At 46.6% G+C, this 6,069-nt stretch overlaps 1 non-coding gene across 1 annotated transcript; it reads left to right on the forward strand.

Moving 5' to 3' along the window:
• The first annotated feature begins 2,754 nt into the window (after positions 1-2,754).
• LOC113182906 (small nucleolar RNA SNORA38) lies at positions 2,755-2,884 on the forward strand. The gene has a single exon (XR_003300806.1). It is a non-coding gene; the product is annotated as a small nucleolar RNA SNORA38 (small nucleolar RNA).
• The last annotated feature ends 3,185 nt before the right edge of the window (positions 2,885-6,069 follow it).

Here is a 6,069-nt window from a genome sequence, read left to right on the forward strand (position 1 = left end):
CTCAAGAGGAAAGACCTAAGGTCCTGTTATCAGGATTCTCAGCCCAGGTTGATCACCGCTCATCAGAGTGACAGCGTCACACAAGTCTCAGCCCTGAATCAGCCTTTCAGTCCAACTCTTAAACAAAAGCACTGGACCAATGGTTAACATTTCTGTGGAAAATCCACATTGTGGAAGGTAAAGATCAGAGGCAATACTAGAAAAACAAGGAGGAAACAAAAACCTTGCAAGGAAGAGAACGTTAAAAGCTCTATCCTGGGCTGGGGATATAGCTCAGTTGGTAGAGTGCTTGTCTCACATGCACAAGGCCCTGGGTTCAGTCCCCAGCACCATAAAAAAAATAAATAAATAAAAAGCAAGCTCTATCCTTTAGGTATGGTGGCACACCCCTGTAATGCCTATAATCCCAGCAATTTAGGAGACTGAGGCAGGAGGATCCCAAGTTCGAGGCCAGCCTGGGCAACTTAGTGAGACACTCAAAAACATGAGACCCTGTCTTAAAGGAAAAAAAAGGTGAGGGGCTGGGATATCACTTGGTGGTAAAGCACTCCTGTGTTCAATCCCCAGTACAAATAAAATTAAAAAGCTCTATCCACGTCCTCAAAGAGGTGAGAAAAGGTCAGTATCCACAAAACAAGAAGTGGATACTATGAAAACAAAGAATGCTTAGGGGGAGAAATCTAGCTAATAATGAGGACCTCAATTGAAGATTTGGAAGCAAAATGAGGAAATCTCCCAGAAAATAGAGCAGAGGTGTGTGTGTGTGTGTGTGTGTGTGTGTGTGTGTGTGTGGTGCTGAGCATGGAACCTGGGGCCTTAAGCATGCTAGGCAAGCACTCTGCCATGGAGCTATACCCCTAGACATCCTTATTTTATTCTGAGACAGGGTCTTGCGAAGTTGCTGAGGTTGGTCTCAAACTTGCAATCCTCCTGTATTGTTGGGATGACAGGTGTCACCATCATACCCAGCTGTGGAGCAGAGGTTTTAAGGACTAGTCCAATGAGTGAATAAAAGAATTCCCAAAAAGAACATGATGGAGGAAATTGTCAATGGAATAATTGGGGGAAATTTTTAGAGAAAAAGAAATTTCTGGATTAAAGAGATCTGTCCAAAATTCAATGCAAAGAATCAAAACAGACTCAAAATGAGGAAAATCATTTTGAAATTTAGAACCTTGGAGACAAAGAGAAGATAACACAAGCTTCCAAGGGAAAACATTGGTTACATGAATGAATTAGGGCTGGGGATGTGGCTCAAGCGGTAGCGCGCTCGCCTGGCATGCGTGCGGCCCGGGTTTGATCCTCAGCACCACATACAAACAAAGATGTTGTGTCCGCCAAAAACTAAAAAATAAATATTAAAAATTCTCTCTCTCTCTCTCTCTCACCTCTCTCTTTTTTTAAAAAAAAAAGAAGCCACAGTGGTTTCATATTTTCATGAGCAACACTGGGAGCTCAAATAGAAATGGCCAAGGCCATCGATACTGTAAAAAATATTTTCTGAGAAATGATTTTGAACAGGACATCTAAAATCAACCCAATTGTCAGTCTGATGTTAATATGAAATTAAAGGCATTCTCCTATGTACAAAGGCCCGTGATTTACCTCCCTTGTGTTCTTCCTCTCTCAGGAAGTTGCCAGAAGGTATGGTTTGTGCAAGCCAAGGAAAGTGCCAAGAGAAAAGACAGGACCTCAGGAAAGAGCAGGTCAAGTGGTGGATGTTTGTTGTCATTTGGATCTCAAATGTTAAAAAGGCAGCTTCAGCTGTGGTGCTATTGAGAGGTAGAACATTTAGGAGATGGGCCTAGTGGAAAGAAGCGAGGTCACTGGGGGCGTGGAAGGGGGGTATGGAATGCCCACCACTTCCTGTCTGTTTCCTGGTGTCCAGGAGGTGAGCAGCTTACTCTACCAATGCTCCCTCTAGGATGTGCTATGCTGCCACAGGCACAAAATATCAAGGGCCATCCAATCATGGACTGAAAACGCTGAAACTGAGCCAAGATAAACCTGTCCTCCTTATAAGCTCTCTAAAGTATATATCACAGAGACAGAATGCAAACACAGTGCTCTAAGGGAGGATGATATTGGGAGTGCTACTGGGAGACAGGAGGATGTCCCCATCATACCCCTGTGACATTCCTTCCCACTCCTACCCACTCTTTACCAGAGTTCACATTGTGTGGGAGTTTGGCAGTCAGATAAATTGCATTGAGCAATTCATCATTTTGGCTGAAAATCACAGGCCAGAGGGTATCATGAATTAGATTTCCTGGCAGATGCCTGGTGAAACTCCATCTCCAGCCCTGATGTTCCCTGGGTGGAGGAAGTGACAGATCAGAAACCTGGAGGAACACAAATAAAGTTCAGAATGGGGGCAGGAGGAGGGTGAGGGGGAGATTCCACACCACAGGAGAGTCTGCACAGGTACAGGACTGGAGGCATCCACACCTGTATCCACCCCCAAGGTAATGTTGTGGGAAAGAATGCATCCATGAGACAGGAAAATCATATCGAAACCCATCAAAAGGATTCTCCAAATCTGTTCTCCACTAATGCAACCCCTGTGGACATTACGTCTAATTTGGGCATTAAGTAATACTTCTTGCGTATCCACTGACAAGGATTCAGGTCAAGTCTGATATCTCAGGGGCAAGAATGCACGGAGACCAATGCTCTTCCACGCTGCTCTTGGATAAATATATATGGTACTACTTCTCTGTGGCATTACATCAGTTTGCAATAGATATTAAGGAACCCTCCTACAAAGGCGTGTCTTTGGTTCCCTGCCTTTGGACATGTAAGAAATGGAGGAAAAGAATTGTGGATTCGGGGAAGTCTGGGGCCAGCTTGCTCCTCGCAGGCTCAGATCAGTCATCCCACATAGAGGGGAAAGAAAGAAAGAAAAAAAAAAGTGGGCTGGGGTTGTGGCTCAGTGGTAAAGGGTTTGCTTAGCATGCCCGAAGCCCTGGGTTCGATCCTCAGCACCACATAAAAATAATTAAATAAAATAAAGGTATCGTGTTCAACTACATCTAAAAAAAATATTTTTTTTAAAAACAGATATTAAGGAGCTGTCAAATGTACATAGCCTTTATCCAGTAACTTTGCCTCTGGGATATTATGAAGCAAATCAGAGTTGCTGGCAAAGATTTATGTACCAAGTGTTTCCTGCAGCATTCATTTTCTTTTCTCTTTTAAAGTTTTTAGTTGTAGATGGATACAATATCTTTTTATTTATTTATTTTTTATGCCGTGCCGAGGATCGAACCCAGTGCTTCACATGTGCTAGCCAGGCTCTCTACCTTGGAGCTACAGCCACAGCCCCAGTATTTATTTTCAATTGCCCCATATTAAAAAGAATAAAGAAAATCAGGTAGATCTTATAGTCAATCTCATAGAACAGGTTGGAAGGAGTTTGGATCCCACAGGGAAATGCTGATGCTTTCTGTTGAGGCCTCACTGGCTCCCTGGGTCCCCAGTCCCTCATGCTTTTCACTGTTTCAGCTGCCTCTTCCGTCCTCTCCTGATCAGCAAATTGTGAGCTGTCCCCTGCCCGCCTCCTTCAAAAACCCAGTGTTTTCAATTCTTTCCTCCCTCTTTCCTGAGGCAGCCACACCCTCTGCCAATCCTGCAGAAGCTGCCTTCCAGCTGCTGTTCTGGGCTTCCTCTCCTTTCACTTCCCCTGCATCCCTCCCTCTCCTCCTCTGCCTCCCTCTCTGCCCCCTCCTCAACCTCTCTCTCCTCCTGCTTCAGGTCTCCTCTCTCAGGGATGACTCTGGGGCTTTCTGCTTCCACTCTGCCACCAGGAGCCCACGGTGCAGACCCAGTCAGATGCACATTGTGGAATGATGATTGAGGCCCTCAGTCCCTGCTGGATCCTCCAGCAGATTCCCTGCTCTTGAGAACAAAACTCACAGCCTTTCCTGCGCAATTGAGTTTGAGGGAGAGAAGAGGCAGCCGCTGGCCCTGCCAGTCAAGGCCTGGCTTTCCTTAGGCTCCTTAGGAACCGGAAGGAAATTCCCTGATGGGTTTCTCAAACCACACATTCACTGCCCACAATGGAAACACCTGTACCTGGGAGCCTGCAATATGCCTTCCTGCCACGCTCCACTCTTCCAGGCTGCTCTCTCTTGCCATACATCCTCCCTCTGATTCCTAGGATAGCTGGTTTGCTGCTCAGCACCCCTTGGAATCTCAGGTTGGCTGAAGGGCCCTGACCTGGGTCAGGCCTCTCAGAGGGACTGTCTCATGCCAGTGCTCTAGAAGGAGAAAACATCACCAGAGGGAAGACTGAGTTTCTTGCACGATACAATCAGGAACTGAGCAGCAGCTCTGGGAAAGGCACCCTGCCATTTCCCTGGCTCCCAACAAAGTCTGCTTCAGAGGACTTCCTTATGCTACAGGGATTTCTCCGCAGAATGAACCAGACTGACAGCACTGTCTGTCAATAGTTCCCTTCTGAAAACGGTAACCAGGTAACAGCAGTGTCAGAATACACGAAGGGTCTGTATTTCTTTCCCCTGTCCACCCCACCAAAGCTCATAATCTTGTCCCTTCAGAAGCACTTTGAATCATTTGTTGCTGTTGGGGGATGTTGGTAGATCTCTGAAGTCACTTTTCTCTTTAGGTTTTGGATGAGCTCCCGGTCCTACATTACTACCTGCTGCTCACACTGACGTGTGCCCAGTTCCAACTCTGCAAGGAGGATGCAAAACAGTGAAATATCTATGAACATTTTTGGAGCATAAATTCTCTATAAGATTTATGAGAAACAGATTTATTAAGAACCATCTCTGTGATCCCAGAAACATGGAGGAAAGGACAGAGAAGAGCAGGGCAGGGGAAGTGTCCCAAGGAAAAACAGTCTCAATGTCTCTTCCAGGTGAGGAGGTAGAGCCCCCTTGTCTTTAGGTGGTTCCAGATGGTCTCACGACTGGAATTCATGAGAAAGCCACACTCGCACAGCTCCACAGCTCCCTATGGCAGCTGTTCCACATAAATGAGATACCTTGTGACCCATCTTCCTGAGGAGACGGATATGTTAATAAGCATGAGTTCATCATGTGAATAGATTTCTCTAAACATCATTGTACCCCACAAATGCATACAGTTATGATGTGCCAATTGCAAATGACATCAATAAAAGCTTATGGAAAAAATAAAAGGCTGGGCTGCCTCACCTCCTTGGTTTTGCGGGTAACTCAGCTGTTCAATTTCATTGAGCCTCTTTGTTTCTGAGTCCAGGGCCTGTCGTTTGGGCTGGCACATAGCAACGTATTTGGAGAATACAGGTGGCCATCTTCCTATTCACTGCCCTTGCTGTGTTAGGGGGAGGGGCTGTGGTCCCATTATGGGGGTCTTGGTGGAGGAGCCTTCTTCTGATGATGTATCCTGGGTAGACTTCCTGTTCTCTGCCTCTCACCCACTGCTGCTCATCCAGGGGCTGCAAGGGTATGCTGGGAAGCTATGCTGGGGGTAAGGGTCCTCCCTTGCTTGTAGGCTGCAGGAATGGTAGGCTGACTGGCTCTTCTGCTGCCCTTCAGCCCTGAAGGACTGTCCTTCTCAGACAGCTGATGCTCATGGGATAAGAAGGGGAAGGAGCAAAGGAAAGGCTCCCTGGTGCTCTTCTTTGGGTGGAAAGTGAAGTTGGAGGGAGATGGGCAAGGCCCAGCCTCTGGATGCACACACTTAATTGGACAATGCAATCTGTCCTCTGGGTTGTCTGGAGCTGGAGCATCAGATATGTAGCCATTGTCTCATCAAGCTTTCTGGTGACCAAGGATAGCCCGGTAACACATGGGCTGTAACCCATGTCAGATATGACCCTCATATCGAGAGGTCCAGTGGCTTGCTAGAATGATTTGAGGAATATTCCTCACCCATAGGGCTCAGAGAAGGGTGACCTCATCTCCTGTGAGTCTCTGTATGGGGTACACAGTCAGGATTTGAGTGATGAGACTTCCCTCTTTGGTGGACAGGTGAGAGGAAATGCCATACCTTGGGTGCAGGACTTGCTCCCTCATCTGCATAGCGATGATTCCGTTAAATGGGAGGCACCCCATGAGCATG

Source organism: Urocitellus parryii, chromosome 7 (genome assembly GCF_045843805.1).
Source record: "Urocitellus parryii isolate mUroPar1 chromosome 7, mUroPar1.hap1, whole genome shotgun sequence".
In the NCBI taxonomy this organism is placed as follows: domain Eukaryota; kingdom Metazoa; phylum Chordata; class Mammalia; order Rodentia; family Sciuridae; genus Urocitellus; species Urocitellus parryii.